Raw genomic sequence first — 16771 nt, 5'->3', positions numbered from 1 at the left:
GTTCAAAACATAGACAGTAAGAAGAGTCTTATTTCTTGTACTTAAGTCGGCATTGTGCTTTTTGCATTTAATTCCGATGCAATTTCTGTGTTTCATCGTCAATAAGAAGGTCAGAGGGATACAACAAACCTGAAGTGAAGTATCGGAATCTATAACTAGTGTCACAGGAATGGTTCAAAGCATAGACAGTAAGAAGAGTCAGTTGTCTTGTACTTAAGTAGGCATTGTGCTTTTTGTATTTAATTCCGATGCAATTTCTGTGTTTCATCGTCAATAAGAAGGTCAGAGGGATACAGTAAACCTGAAGTGAAGTATCGGAATCTATTCTAGTGTCACAGGAATGGTTCAGAACATAGACAGTAAGAAGAGTCAGTTTTCTTGTACTTAAGTTGGCATTGTGCCATTTGTATTTAATTCCGATGCAATTTCTGTGTTTCATCGTCAATAAGAAGCTCAGAGGGATACAGTAAACCTGAAGTGATGCATCGGAATCTATAACTAGTGTCACAGGAATGTTTCAAAACATAGACAGTAAGAAGAGTCAGTTTTCTTGTACTTAAGCCGGCATTGTGCCTTTTGTACTTAATGCCGATGAAATTTCTGTGTTTGATCGTCAATAAGAAGGTCAGAGGGATACAGTAAACCTGAAGTGAAGTATCGGGATCTTTAACTAGTGTCAGAGGAATGGTTCGAATCATAGACAGTAAGATGCGTCACTTTTCTTGTACTTAAGTCGGCAATGTGCCTTTTGTATGTAATTCCGCTGCAATTTCTGTGTTTCATCGTCAATAAGAAGGTCAGAGGGATACAGTAAACCTGAAGTGAGGCATCGGAATCTATAACTAGTGTCACAGGAATGGTTCAAAACATAGACAGTAAGAGGAGTCAGTTGTCTTGTACTTAAGCGGGCATTGTGCCTTTTGTATTTAATTCCGATACAATTTCTGTGTTTCATCGTCAATAAGAAGGTTAGAGGGATACAGTAAACCTGAAGTGAAGCATCGGAATATATAACTAGTGTCACAGGAATGGTTCAAAACATAGACAGTAAGAAGAGTCTTATTTCTTGTACTTAAGTCGGCATTGTGCTTTTTGCATTTAATTCCGATGCAATTTCTGTGTTTCATCGTCAATAAGAAGGTCAGAGGGATACAACAAACCTGAAGTGAAGCATCGGAATCTATAACTAGTGTCACAGGAATGGTTCAAAACATAGATAATAAGAAGAGTTTGTTTTTTTTCGTACTTATGTCGGCATTGTGCCTTTTGTATTTAATTCCGATGCAATTTCTGTGTTTCATCTGTAATATGAAGGTCAGAGGGATACAGTAAACCTGAAGTGAAGCATCGGAATCTATAACTAGTGTCACAGGAATGGTTCTAAACATAGACAGTAAGAAGAGTCAGATTTATTGTACTTAAGTCGGCATTGTGCCTTTTGTATTTAATTCCGATGCAATTTCTGTGTTTCATCGTCACTAAGAAGGTCAGAGGGATCCATTAAACCTGAAGTGAAGTATCGGAATCTATAACTAGTGTCACAGGAATGGTTCAAAACATAGACAGTAAGAAGAGTCAGTTTTCTTGTACTTAAGTCGGCATTGTGCCATTTGTATTAAATTCCGATGCAATTTCTGTGTTTCATCGTCAATAAGAAGGTCGGAGAGATACAGTAAAGCTGAAGTGAAGCATCGGAATCTATAACTAGTGTCACAGGAAAAGTTAAAACATAGACAGTAAGAAGAGTCAGTTTTCTTGTACTTAAGTCGGCATTGTACCTTTTGTATTGAGTTCCGATGCAATTTTGTGTGTCATCGTCAATACGAAGGTCAGAGGGATACAGTAAACCTGAAGTGAAGCATTGGAACCTATAACTAGTGTCACAGGAATGGTTCAAAACATAGACAGTAAGAAGAGTCAGTTTACTTGTACTTATGTCGGCATTGTGCATTTTGTATTGAATTCCGATGCAATTTCTGTATTTTGTCGTCAATAAGAAGGTCAGAGGGATACAGTAAATATGAAGTGAAACATGGGAATCTATAACTAGTGTCACAGGAATGTTTCAAATCATAGACAGTAAGAAGAGTCAGTTTTCTTGTACTTAAGCCGGCATTGTGCCTTTTGTATTTAACGCCGAAGAAATTTCTGTGTTTCATCGTCAATAGGAAGGTCAGAGGGATACAGTAAACCTGAAGTGAAACATCGGAATCTATAACTAGTGTCACAGGAATGGTTCAAAACATCGACAGTAAGAAGAGTCAGTTGACTTGTACTTAAGTAGGCATTGTGCCACTTGTATTTAATTCCGATGCAATTTCTGTGTTTCATCATCAATAAGAAGGTCAGATGGATACAGTATACCTGAAGTGAAGCTTCGGAAACTATAACTAGTGCCACACGAATGGTTCAAAACATAGACAGTATGAAGTGTCAGTTTACTTGTACTTAAGTCGGCATTGTGCCTTTTGTATTTGATTCCGATGCAATTTCTGTGTTTCATCGTCAATATGAAGGTCGGAGGGATACAGAAAACCTGAAGTGAAGCATCGGAATCTATAACTAGTGTCACAGGAATGGTTCAAAGCATCGAAAATAAGAAGAGTTTGTTTTTTTGTACTTCAGTCGGCATTGTGCCTTTTGTATTTAATTCCGATGCAATTTCTGTATGTCATCGTCAATATGAAGGTCAGAGGGATACAGAAAACCTGAAGTGAAGTATAGGAATCTGTACTAGTGTCACAGGAATGGTTCAAAACATAGACAGTAAGAAGAGTCAGTTTTCTTGTACTTAAGTCGGCATTGTGCCATTTGTATTTAATTCCGATGCAATTTCTGTGTTTCATCGTCATTAAGAAGGTCAGAGGGATACAGTATTCCTGAAGTGAAGCATCGGAATCTATAACTAGTGTCACAGGAATGGTTAAAACGTAGAAAGTAAGAAGGGTCAGTTTTCCTGTACTTAAGTCGGCATTGTGCCTTTTGTATTTAATGCTGATGAAATTTCTGTGTTTCATCGTCAACAGGAAGGTCAGAGGGATACAGTAAACCTGAAGTGAAGCATCGGAATCTATAACTAGTGTCACAGGAATGGCTCTAAACATAGACAGTAAGAAGAGTCACATTTATTGTACTTAAGTCGGCATTGTGCCTTTTGTATTTAATTCCGATGCAATTTCTGTGTTTCATCGTCACTAAGAAGGTCAGAGGGATCCATTAAACCTGAAGTGAAGTATCGGAATCTATAACTAGTGTCACAGGAATGGTTCAAAACATAGACAGTAAGAAGAGTCAGTTTTCTTGTACTTAAGTCGGCATTGTGCCATTTGTATTAAATTCCGATGCAATTTCTGTGTTTCATCGTCAATAAGAAGGTCGGAGGGATACAGTAAAGCTGAAGTGAAGCATCGGAATCTATAACTAGTGTCACAGGAAAAGTTAAAACATAGACAGTAAGAAGAGTCAGTTTTCTTGTACTTAAGTCGGCATTGTACCTTTTGTATTTAGTTCCGATGCAATTTTGTGTGTCATCGTCAATACGAAGGTCAGAGGGATACAGTAAACCTGAAGTGAAGCATTGGAATGTATAACTAGTGTCACAGGAATGGTTCAAAACATAGACAGTAAGAAGAGTCAGTTTACTTGTACTTATGTCGGCATTGTGGCTTTTGTATTTAATTCCGAAGCAATTTCTGTGTTTCATCGTCAATAAGAAGGTCAGAGGTATACAGTAAACCTGAGGTGAAGTATCGGAATCTATACTAGTGTCACAGGAATGGTTCAAATCGTGGACAGTAAGAATAGTCAGTTTACTTGTACTTAAGTCTTCATTGTGCCATTTGTATTTAATTCCGATGCAATTTCTGTGTTTCATCGTCGATAAGAAGGTCAGAGGAATACAGTAAACCTGATGTGAAGCATCGGAATCTATAACTAGTGTCACAGGAATGGTTCAAAACATAGACAGTAAGAAGAGTCTTATTTCTTGTACTTAAGTCGGCATTGTGCTTTTTGCATTTAATTCCGATGCAATTTCTGTGTTTCATCGTCAATAAGAAGGTCAGAGGGATACAACAAACCTGAAGTGAAGTATCGGAATCTATAACTAGTGTCACAGGAACGGTTCAAAGCATAGACAGTAAGAAGAGTCAGTTGTCTTGTACTTAAGTAGGCATTGTGCTTTTTGTATTTAATTCCGATGCAATTTCTGTGTTTCATCGTCAATAAGAAGGTCAGAGGGATACAGTAAACCTGAAGTGAAGTATCGGAATCTATTCTAGTGTCACAGGAATGGTTCAGAACATAGACAGTAAGAAGCGTCAGTTTTCTTGTACTTAAGTTGGCATTGTGCCATTTGTATTTAATTCCGATGCAATTTCTGTGTTTCATCGTCAATAAGAAGCTCAGAGGGATACAGTAAACCTGAAGTGATGCATCGGAATCTATTACTAGTGTCACAGGAATGTTTCAAAACACAGACAGTAAGAAGAGTCAGTTTTCTTGTACTTAAGCCGGCATTGTGCCTTTTGTACCTAATGCCGATGAAATTTCTGTGTTTGATCGTCAATAAGAAGGTCAGAGGGATACAGTAAACCTGAAGTGAAGTATCGGGATCTTTAACTAGTGTCAGAGGAATGGTTCGAATCATAGACAGTAAGATGCGTCACTTTTCTTGTACCTAAGTCGGCAATGTGCCTTTTGTATGTAATTCCGCTGCAATTTCTGTGTTTCATCGTCAATAAGAAGGTCAGAGGGATACAGTAAACCTGAAGTGAGGCATCGGAATCTATAACTAGTGTCACAGGAATGGTTCAAAACATAGACAGTAAGAGGAGTCAGTTGTCTTGTACTTAAGCGGGCATTGTGCCTTTTGTATTTAATTCCGATACAATTTCTGTGTTTCATCGTCAATAAGAAGGTTAGAGGGATACAGTAAACCTGAAGTGAAGCATCAGAATATATAACTAGTGTCACAGGAATGGTTCAAAACATAGACAGTAAGAAGTGTCAGCTTACTTGTACTTAAGTCGGCATTGTGTCTTTTGTATTTAATTCCGATGCAATGTCTGTGTTTCATCGTCAATAAGAAGGTCAGAGTGATACAGAAAACCTGAAGTGAAGCATCGGAATCTATAACTAGTGTCACAGGAATGGTTCAAAACATAGATAATAAGAAGAGTTTGTTTTTTTGGTACTTATGTCGGCATTGTGCCTTTTGTATTTAATTCCGATGCAATTTCTGTGTTTCATCTGTAATATGAAGGTCAGAGGGATACAGTAAACCTAAAGTGAAGCATCGGAATCTATAACTAGTGTCACAGGAATGGTTCTAAACATAGACAGTAAGAAGAGTCAGATATATTGTACTTAAGTCGGCATTGTGCCTTTTGTATTTAATTCCGATGCAATTTCTGTGTTTCATCGTCACTAAGAACGTCAGAGGGATCCATTAAACCTGAAGTGAAGTATCGGAATCTATAACTTGTGTCACAGGAATGGTTCAAAACATAGACAGTAAGAAGAGTCAGTTTTCTTGTACTTAAGTCGGCATTGTGCCATTTGTATTTAATTCCGATGCAATTTCTGTGTTTCATCGTCAATAAGAAGGTCGGAGGGATACAGTAAAGCTGAAGTGAAGCATCGGAATCTATAACTAGTGTCACAGGAAAAGTTAAAACATAGACAGTAAGAAGAGTCAGTTTTCTTGTACTTAAGTCGGCATTGTACCTTTTGTATTTAGTTCCGATGCAATTTTGTGTGTCATCGTCAATACGAAGGTCAGAGGGATACAGTAAACCTGAAGTGAAGCATTGGAATCTATAACTAGTGTCACAGGAATGGTTCAAAGCATAGACAGTAAGAAGAGTCAGTTTACTTGTACTAATGTCGGCATTGTGCATTTTGTATTGAATTCCGATGCAATTTCTGTATTTTGTCGTCAATAAGAAGGTCAGAGGGATACAGTAAATATGAAGTGAAACATCGGAATCTATAACTAGTGTCACAGGAATGTTTCAAATCATAGACAGTAAGAAGAGTCAGTTTTCTTGTACTTAAGCCGGCATTGTGCCTTTTGTATTTAACGCCGAAGAAATTTCTGTGTTTCATCGTCAATAGGAAGGTCAGAGGGATACAGTAAACCTGAAGTGAAACATCGGAATCTATAACTAGTGTCACAGGAATGGTTCAAAACATCGACAGTAAGAAGAGTCAGTTGACTTGTACTTAAGTAGGCATTGTGCCATTTGTATTTAATTCCGATGCAATTTCTGTGTTTCATCGTCAATAAGAAGGTCAGATGGATACAGTATACCTGAAGTGAAGCATCGGAAACTATAACTAGTGTCACAGGAATGGTTCAAAGCATAGACAGTATGGAGTGTCAGTTTACTTGTACTTAAGTCGGCATTGTGCCTTTTGTATTTGATTCCGATGCAATTTCTGTGTTTCATCGTCAATATGAAGGTCGGAGGGATACAGAAAACCTGAAGTGAAGCATCAGAATCTATAACTAGTGTCACAGGAATGGTTCAAAGCATCGAAAATAAGAAGAGTTTGTTTTTTTGTACTTAAGTCGGCATTGTGCCTTTTGTATTTAATTCCGATGCAATTTCTGTATGTCATCGTCAATATGAAGGTCAGAGGGATACAGAAAACCTGAAGTGAAGTATAGGAATCTATACTAGTGTCACAGGAATGGTTCAAAACATAGACAGTAAGAAGAGTCAGTTTTCTTGTACTTAAGTCGGCATTGTGCCATTTGTATTTAATTCCGATGCAATTTCTGTGTTTCATCGTCATTAAGAAGGTCACAGGGATACAGTATACCTGAAGTGAAGCATCGGAATCTATAACTAGTGTCACAGGAATGGTTAAAACGTAGAAAGTAAGAAGGGTCAGTTTTCTTGTACTTAAGTCGGCATTGTGCCTTTTGTATTTAATGCTGATGAGATTTCTGTGTTTCATCGTCAATAGGAAGGTCAGAGGGATACAGTAAACCTGAAGTGAAGCATCGGAATCTATAACTAGTGTCACAGGAATGGTTCTAAACATAGACAGTAAGAAGAATCAGATTTATTGTACTTAAGTCGGCATTGTGCCTTTTGTATTTAATTCCGATGCAATTTCTGTGTTTCATCGTCACTAAGAAGGTCAGAGGGATCCATTAAACCTGAAGTGAAGTATCGGAATCTATAACTAGTGTCACAGGAATGGTTCAAAACATAGACAGTAAGAGGAGTCAGTTGTCTTGTACTTAAGCGGGCATTGTGCTTTTGTATTTAATTCCGAAGCAATATCTGTGTTTCATCGTCAATAAGAAGGTCAGAGGTATGCAGTAAACCTGAGGTGAAGTATCGGATTCTATACTAGTGTCACAGGAATGGTTCAAAACATAGACAGTAAGAAGAGTCAGTTGTCTTGTACTTAAGTGGGCATTGTGCATTTTGTATTTAATTCCGATGCAATTTCTGTGTTTCATCGCAAATAAGATGGTCAGAGGTATACAGTAAACATGAAGTAAAGTGTCGGAATCTATAACTAGTGTCACAGGAATGGTTCAGAACATAGACAGTAAGAAGAGTCAGTTTTCTTGTACTTAAGTCGGCATTGTGCTATTTGTATTTAATTCCGATGCAATTTCTGTGTTTCATCGTCAATAAGAAGGTCAGAGGGATACAGTAAACCTGAAGTGAAGCTTCGGAATCTATAACTAGTGTCACAGGAATAGTTAAAACATAGGCAGTAAGAAGAGTCAGTTTTCTTGTTCTTAAGTCGGCATTGTGCCTCTTGTATTAATTTCCGGTGCAATTTTGTGTGTCATCGTCAATACGAAAATCAGAGGGGTACAGTAAACCTGAAGTGAAGCAACGGAATCTATAACTAGCGTCACAGGAATGGATCAAAACATAGACAGTAAGAAGAGTCAGTATACTTGTCCTTAAGTCGGCATTGTGCCCTTTGTATTGAATTCCGATGCAATTTCTGTATTTCATCGTCAATAAGAAGGACAGAGGGATACAGTACACCTGAAGTGAAGCATCGGAATCTATAACTAGTGTCACAGGAATGTTTCAAAACATAGACAGTAAGAAGAGTCAGTTTTCTTGTACTTAATCCGGCATTGTGCGTTTTGTATTTAATGCCGATGAAATTTCTGTGTTTCATCGTCAATAGGAAGGTCAGAGGGATACAGTAAACCTGAAGTGAAGCAATGGAATCTATAACTAGTGTCACAGGAATGGTTCAAAACATAGACAGTAAGAAGTGGTAGTTGTCTTGTACTTAAGTGGGCATTGTGCCTTTTGTATTTAATTCCGATGCAATTTCTGTGTTTCATCGTCAATAAGAAGGTCGGAGGGATACAGTAAACCTGAAGTGAAGTATCGGAATCTATACTAGTGTCACTAGAATGGTTGAAATCATAGATAGTAAGAAGAGTCAGTTTTCTTGTACTTAAGTCGGCATTGTGCCATTTGTTTTTACTCCCGATGCAATTTCTGTGTTTCATCGTCAATAAGAAGGTCAGAGGGATACAGTAAATGTGATGTGAAGCATCGGAATCTATAACTAGTGTCACAGGAATGGTTAAAACTTAGAAAGTAAGAAGAGTCAGTTTTCTTGTACTTAAGTCGGCACTGTGCATTTTGTATTTAATTCCGATGCAATTTCTGTGTGTCAGCGTCGATACGAAGGTCAGAGGGATACAGTAAACCTGAAGTGAAGCATCGGAATTTATAACTAGTGTCACAGGATTGGTTCAAAACATAGACACTAAGAGGATTCAGTTTACTTGTACATAAGTCGGCATTGTGCGTTTGTATTGATTTCCGATGCTATTTCTGTGTTTCATCGTCAATAAGAAGGACAGAGGTATACAGTAAACCGGAAGTGGAGCAATGGAATCTATAACTAGTATCACAGGAATGTTTCAAATCATAGACAGTAAGAAGAGCCAGTTTTCTTGTACTTAAGCCGGCATTGTGCCTTTTGTATTTAATGCCGATGAACTTTCTGTGTTTCATCGTCAATAAGAAGGTCAGATGGATACAGTAAACCTGAAGTAAAGCATCGGAATCTATAACTAGTGTCACAGGAATGGTTCAAAACATAGACAGTAAGAAGAGTCAGTTGTCTTGTACTTAAGTGGGCATTGTGCATTTTGTATTTAATGCTGATGAAATTTCTGTGTTTCATCGTCAATAAGAAGGTCAGAAAGATACAGTAAACCTAAAGTGAAGCATCGGAATCTATATCTAGTGTCACAGGAATGGTTCAAAACATAGACAGTAAGAAGAGTCAGTTGTCTTGTACTTAAGTGGGCATTGTGCCTTTTGTATTTAATTCCGATGCAATTTCTGTGTTTCATCGCAAAGAAGAAGGTCGGAGGTATACAGTAAACCTGCCGTGAAGTGTCGGAATCTATAACTAGTGTCACAGGAATGGTTCAGAACATAGACAGTAAGAAGACTCAGTTTTCTTGTACTTAAGTCGGCATTGTGCCATTTGTATTTAATTCCGATGCACTTTCTGTGTTTCATCGTCAATAAGAAGGTCAGAGGGATACAGTAAACCTGAAGTGAAGCTTCGGAATCTATAATTAGTGTCACAGGAATAGTTAAAACATAGACAGTAAGAAGAGTCAGTTTTCTTGTACTTAAGTCGGCATTGTGCCATTTGTATTTAATTCCGATGCACTTTCTGTGTTTCATCGTCAATAAGAAGGTCAGAGGGATACAGTAAACCTGAAGTGAAGCATCGGAATCTATAACTAGCGTCACAGGAATAAATCAAAACATAGACAGTAAGAAGAGTCAGTTTACTTGTTCTTAAGTCGGCATTGTGCCCTTTGTATTGAATTCCGATGCAATTTCTGTATTTCATCGTCAATAAGAAGGACAGAGGGATACAGTAAACCTGAAGTGAAGCATCGGAATCTATAACTAGTGTCACAGGAATGCTTCAAAACATGGACAGTAAGAAGAGTCAGTTTTCTTGTACTTAAGCCGGCATTATGCGTTTTTATTTAATGCCGATGAAATTTCTGTGTTTCATCGTCAATAGGAAGGTCAGAGGGATACAGTAAACCTGAAGTGAAGCATCGGAATCTATAACTAGTGTCACAGGAATGGTTCAAAACATAGACAGTAAGAAGTGTCAGTTGTCTTGTACTTAAGTGGGCATTGTGCCTTTTGTATTTAATTCCGATGCAATTTCTGTGTTTCATCGTCAATAAGAAGGTCAGAGGGATACAGTAAACCTGAAGTGAAGTATCGGAATCTATACTAGTGTCACAGGAATGGTTCAAATCATAGACAGTAAGAAGAGTCAGTTTTCTTGTACTTAAGTCGGCATTGTGCCATTTGTTTTTAATTCCGATGCAATTTCTGTGTTTCATCGTCAATAAGAAGGTCAGAGGGATACAGTAAATGTGATGTGAAGCATCGGAATCTATAACTAGTGTCACAGGAATGGTTAAACATAGGAAGTAAGAAGAGTCAGTTTTCTTGTACTTAAGTCGGCACTGTGCATTTTGTATTTAATTCCGATGCAATTTCTGTGTGTCAGCGTCGATACGAAGGTCAGAGGGATACAGTAAACCTGAAGTGAAGCATCGGAATTTATAACTATTGTCACAGGAATGGTTCAAAACATAGACAGTAAGAGGATTCAGTTTACTTGTACTTAAGTCGGCATTGTGCCTTTGTATTGAATTCCGATGCTATTTCTGTGTTTGATCGTCAATAAGATGGACAGAGGTATACAGTAAACCGGAAGTGGAGCATCGGAATCTATAACTAGTGTCACAGGAATGTTTCAAATCATAGACAGTAAGAAGAGTCAGTTTTCTTGTACTTAAGCCGGCATTGTGCCTTTTGTATTTGATGCCGATGAACTTTCTGTGTTTCATCGTCAATAAGAAGGTCAGAGGGATACAGTAAACCTGAAGTAAAGCATCGGAATCTATAACTAGTGTCACAGGAATGGTTCAAAACATAGACAGTAAGAAGAGTCAGTTGTCTTGTACTTAAGTGGGCATTGTGCCTTAAGTATTTAATTCCGATGCAATTTTTGTGTTTCATTGTCAATAAGAAGGTCAGAGGGTTACAGTAAGCCTGATGTGACGCATCGGAATCTATAACTAGTGTCACAGGAATGGTTGAAAACATAGACAGTAAGAAAGGTCAGTCTTCTTGTACTTAAGTCGTCATTGTGCCTTTTGTATTTAACTCCGATGCAATTTCTGTGTTTCATCGTCAATAAGAAGGTCAGAGGGATACAGAAAACCTGAAGTGAAGCATCGTAATCTATAACTAGTGTCACAGGAATGGTTCAAACATAGACAATAGGAATACTTAGTTTTTTTGTACTTAAGTCGGCATTGTGCCTTTGGTATTTATTTCCGATGCAATTTCTGTGTTTCATCGTCAATATGAAGGTCAGAGGGATACAGTAAACCTGAAGTGATGCATCGGAATCTATTACTAGTGTCACAGGAATGCTTCAAAGCATAGACAGTAAGAAGAGTCAGATTTCTTGTACTTAAGTCGGCATTGTGCCTTTTGTATTTAATTCCGATGCAATTTCTGTGTTTCATCGTCAATATGAAGGTCAGAGAGATACAGTAAACCTGAAGTGAAGCATAGGAATCTATAACTAGTGTCACAGGAATGGTTATAACATAGACAGTAAGAAGAGTCAGTTTTCTTGTACTTAAGTTAGCATTGTGCGTTTTGTATTTAATTCCGATGCAATTTCTGTGTGTCATTGTCAATACGAAAGTCAGAGGGATACAGTAAACCTGAAGGCAAGCATCGGAATCTATAACTAGTGTCACAGGAATGTTTCAAAACATAGACAGTAAGAAGAGTCAGTTTACTTGTACTTAATTCGGCATTGTGCCTTTTGCATTTAATTCCGATGCAATTTCTGTGTTTCATCGTCAATAAGCAGGTCAGAGGGATACAGTAAACCTGAAGTGAAGCATCGGAATCTATAACTAGTGTCACAGGAATGGTTCAAAACATAGAGAGTAAGAAGAGTCAGTTTACTTGTACTTAAGTTGGCATTGGGCGTTTTGTATTTTATTCCGATGCAATCTCTGTGTTTCATCGTCAATAAGAAGGTCAGAGGGATACAGTAAACCTGAACTAAAGCATCGGAATCTATAACTAGTGTCACAGGGATGGTTCAAATCATAGACAGTAAGAAGAGTCAAGTTTCTTGTACTTAAGTCGGCATTGTGCCTTTTGTATTTAATTGCGATGCAATTTCTGTGTTTCATCGTCATTAAGAAGGTCAGAGGGATACAGTAAACGTAAAGTAAAGCATCGGAATCTATAACTAGTGTCACAGGAATGCTTCAGAACATAGACAGTAAGAAGAGTCAGTCTTCTTGTACATAACTCGGCATTGTGCCTTTTATATTTAATTCCGATGCTATTTCTGTGTTTCATCGTCAATAAGAAGGTCAGAGGGTTACAGTAAACCTGAAGTGAAGCATCGGAATCTATAACTAGTGTCACAGGAATGGTTCACAACATAGACAGTAAGAAGGGTCAGTTTACTTGTACTTAATTCGGCATTGTGCCTTTTGTATTTAATTCCGATGTAATTTCTGTGCTTCATCGTCAATAAGAAGGTCAGAGGGATACAGTAAACCTGAAGTGAAGCATCGGAATCTATAACTAGTGATACAGGAATGGTTCAAAGCATATACAGTAAGAAGAGTCAGCTTTCTTATAATTAAGTCGGCATTGTGCCTTTTGTATTTAATTCCGATGCAATTTCTGTGTTTCATCGTCAATATGAAGGTCAGAGGGATACAGTAAACCTGAAGTGATGTATCGGAATCTATAAGTAGTGTCACAGGAATGGTTCAAAACATAGACAGTAACATGAGTCAGATTTCTTGTACTTAATTCGGCATTGTGCCATTTGTATTTGATTCAGATGCAATTTCTATGTTTCATCGTCAATAAGAAGGTCAGAGGGATACAGTAAACCTGAAGTGAAGCATCGGAATCTACAACTACTGTCACAGGCATGGTTATAGCATATACAGTAAGAAGAGTCTGTTTTCTTGTACTTACGTCTGCATTGTGCCTTTCGTATTTAATACCAATGCAATTTCTGTGTTTCATCGTCAATAAGAAGGTCGGAGGGATACAGTAAACCTGAAGTGAAGTATCGGAATCTATACTAGTGTCACTAGAATGGTTGAAATCATAGATAGTAAGAAGAGTCAGTTTTCTTGTACTTAAGTCGGCATTGTGCCATTTGTTTTTACTCCCGATGCAATTTCTGTGTTTCATCGTCAATAAGAAGGTCAGAGGGATACAGTAAATGTGATGTGAAGCATCGGAATCTATAACTAGTGTCACAGGAATGGTTAAAACTTAGAAAGTAAGAAGAGTCAGTTTTCTTGTACTTAAGTCGGCACTGTGCATTTTGTATTTAATTCAGATGCAATTTCTGTGTGTCAGCGTCGATACGAAGGTCAGAGGGATACAGTAAACCTGAAGTGAAGCATCGGAATTTATAACTTGTGTCACAGGATTGGTTCAAAAAATAGACAGTAAGAGGATTCAGTTTACTTGTACATAAGTCGGCATTGTGCGTTTGTATTGATTTCCGATGCTATTTCTGTGTTTCATCGTCAATAAGAAGGACAGAGGTATACAGTAAACCGGAAGTGGAGCAATGGAATCTATAACTAGTATCACAGGAATGTTTCAAATCATAGACAGTAAGAAGAGCCAGTTTTCTTGTACTTAAGCCGGCAATGTGCCTTTTGTATTTAATGCCGATGAACTTTCTGTGTTTCATCGTCAATAAGAAGGTCAGATGGATACAGTAAACCTGAAGTAAAGCATCGGAATCTATAACTAGTGTCACAGGAATGGTTCAAAACATAGACAGTAAGAAGAGTCAGTTGTCTTGTACTTAAGTGGGCATTGTGCATTTTGTATTTAATGCTGATGAAATTTCTGTGTTTCATCGTCAATAAGAAGGTCAGAAAGATACAGTAAACCTAAAGTGAAGCATCGGAATCTATATCTAGTGTCACAGGAATGGTTCAAAACATAGACAGTAAGAAGAGTCAGTTGTCTTGTACTTAAGTGGGCATTGTGCCTTTTGTATTTAATTCCGATGCAATTTCTGTGTTTCAACGCAAAGAAGAAGGTCGGAGGTATACAGTAAACCTGCCGTGAAGTGTCGGAATCTATAACTAGTGTCACAGGAATGGATCAGAACATAGACAGTAAGAAGACTCAGTTTTCTTGTACTTAAGTCGGCATTGTGCCATTTGTATTTAATTCCGATGCACTTTCTGTGTTTCATCGTCAATAAGAAGGTCAGAGGGATACAGTAAACCTGAAGTGAAGCTTCGGAATCTATAATTAGTGTCACAGGAATAGTTAAAACGTAGACAGTAAGAAGGGTCAGTTTTCTTGTTCTTAAGTCGGCATTGTGCCTTTTGTATTAATTTCCGGTGCAATTTTGTGTGTCATCGTCAATACGAAAGTCAGAGGGGTACAGTAAACCTGAAGTGAAGCATCGGAATCTATAACTAGCGTCACAGGAATAAATCAAAACATAGACAGTAAGAAGAGTCAGTTTACTTGTTCTTAAGTCGGCATTGTGCCCTTTGTATTGAATTCCGATGCAATTTCTGTATTTCATCGTCAATAAGAAGGACAGAGGGATACAGTAAACCTGAAGTGAAGCATCGGAATCTATAACTAGTGTCACAGGAATGCTTCAAAACATAGACAGTAAGAAGAGTCAGTTTTCTTGTACTTAAGCCGGCATTGTGCGTTTTTATTTAATGCCGATGAAATTTCTGTGTTTCATCGTCAATAGGAAGGTCAGAGGGATACAGTAAACCTGAAGTGAAGCATCGGAATCTATAACTAGTGTCACAGGAATGGTTCAAAACATAGACAGTAAGAAGTGTCAGTTGTCTTGTACTTAAGTGGGCATTGTGCCTTTTGTATTTAATTCCGATGCAATTTCTGTGTTTCATCGTCAATAAGAAGGTCAGAGGGATACAGTAAACCTGAAGTGAAGTATCGGAATCTATACTAGTGTCACAGGAATGGTTCAAATCATAGACAGTGAGAAGAGTCAGTTTTCTTGTACTTAAGTCGGCATTGTGCCATTTGTTTTTAATTCCGATGCAATTTCTGTGTTTCATCGTCAATAAGAAGGTCAGAGGGATACAGTAAATGTGATGTGAAGCATCGGAATCTATAACTAGTGTCACAGGAATGGTTAAAACATAGGAAGTAAGAAGAGTCAGTTTTCTTGTACTTAAGTCGGCACTGTGCATTTTGTATTTAATTCCGATGCAATTTCTGTGTGTCAGCGTCGATACGTAGGTCAGAGGGATACAGTAAACCTGAAGTGAAGCATCGGAAATTATAACTATTGTCACAGGAATGGTTCAAAACATAGACAGTAAGAGGATTCAGTTTACTTGTACTTAAGTCGGCATTGTGCCTTTGTATTGAATTCCGATGCTATTTCTGTGTTTGATCGTCAATAAGATGGACAGAGGTATACAGTAAACCGGAAGTGGAGCATCGGAATCTATAACTAGTGTCACAGGAATGTTTCAAATCATAGACAGTAAGAAGAGTCAGTTTTCTTGTACTTAAGCCGGCATTGTGCCTTTTGTATTTGATGCCGATGAACTTTCTGTGTTTCATCGTCAATAAGAAGGTCAGAGGGATACAGTAAACCTGAAGTAAAGCATCGGAATCTATAACTAGTGTCACAGGAATGGTTCAAAACATAGACAGTAAGAAGAGTCAGTTGTCTTGTACTTAAGTGGGCATTGTGCCTTAAGTATTTAATTCCGATGCAATTTTTGTGTTTCATTGTCAATAAGAAGGTCAGAGGGTTACAGTAAGCCTGATGTGACGCATCGGAATCTATAACTAGTGTCACAGGAATGGTTGAAAACATAGACAGTAAGAAAGGTCAGTCTTCTTGTACTTAAGTCGTCATTGTGCCTTTTGTATTTAACTCCGATGCAATTTCTGTGTTTCATCGTCAATAAGAAGGTCAGAGGGATACAGAAAACCTGAAGTGAAGCATCGTAATCTATAACTAGTGTCACAGGAATGGTTCAAACATAGACAATAGGAATACTTAGTTTTTTTGTACTTAAGTCGGCATTGTGCCTTTGGTATTTATTTCCGATGCAATTTCTGTGTTTCATCGTCAATATGAAGGTCAGAGGGATACAGTAAACCTGAAGTGATGCATCGGAATCTATTACTAGTGTCACAGGAATGCTTCAAAGCATAGACAGTAAGAAGAGTCAGATTTCTTGTACTTAAGTCGGCATTGTGCCTTTTGTATTTAATTCCGATGCAATTTCTGTGTTTCATCGTCAATATGAAGGTCAGAGAGATACAGTAAACCTGAAGTGAAGCATAGGAATCTATAACTAGTGTCACAGGAATGGTTATAACATAGACAGTAAGAAGAGTCAGTTTTCTTGTACTTAAGTTAGCATTGTGCGTTTTGTATTTAATTCCGATGCAATTTCTGTGTGTCATTGTCAATACGAAAGTCAGAGGGATACAGTAAACCTGAAGGCAAGCATCGGAATCTATAACTAGTGTCACAGGAATGTTTCAAAACATAGACAGTAAGAAGAGTCAGTTTACTTGTACTTAATTCGGCATTGTGCCTTTTGTATTTAATTCCGATGCAATTTCTGTGTTTCATCGTCAATAAGCAGGTCAGAGGGATACAG

This window comes from Schistocerca americana, unplaced genomic scaffold (assembly GCF_021461395.2).
Source record: "Schistocerca americana isolate TAMUIC-IGC-003095 unplaced genomic scaffold, iqSchAmer2.1 HiC_scaffold_35, whole genome shotgun sequence".
Classification (NCBI taxonomy): Eukaryota; Metazoa; Arthropoda; class Insecta; order Orthoptera; family Acrididae; genus Schistocerca; species Schistocerca americana.
This window is presented reverse-complemented; position numbering follows the sequence as displayed.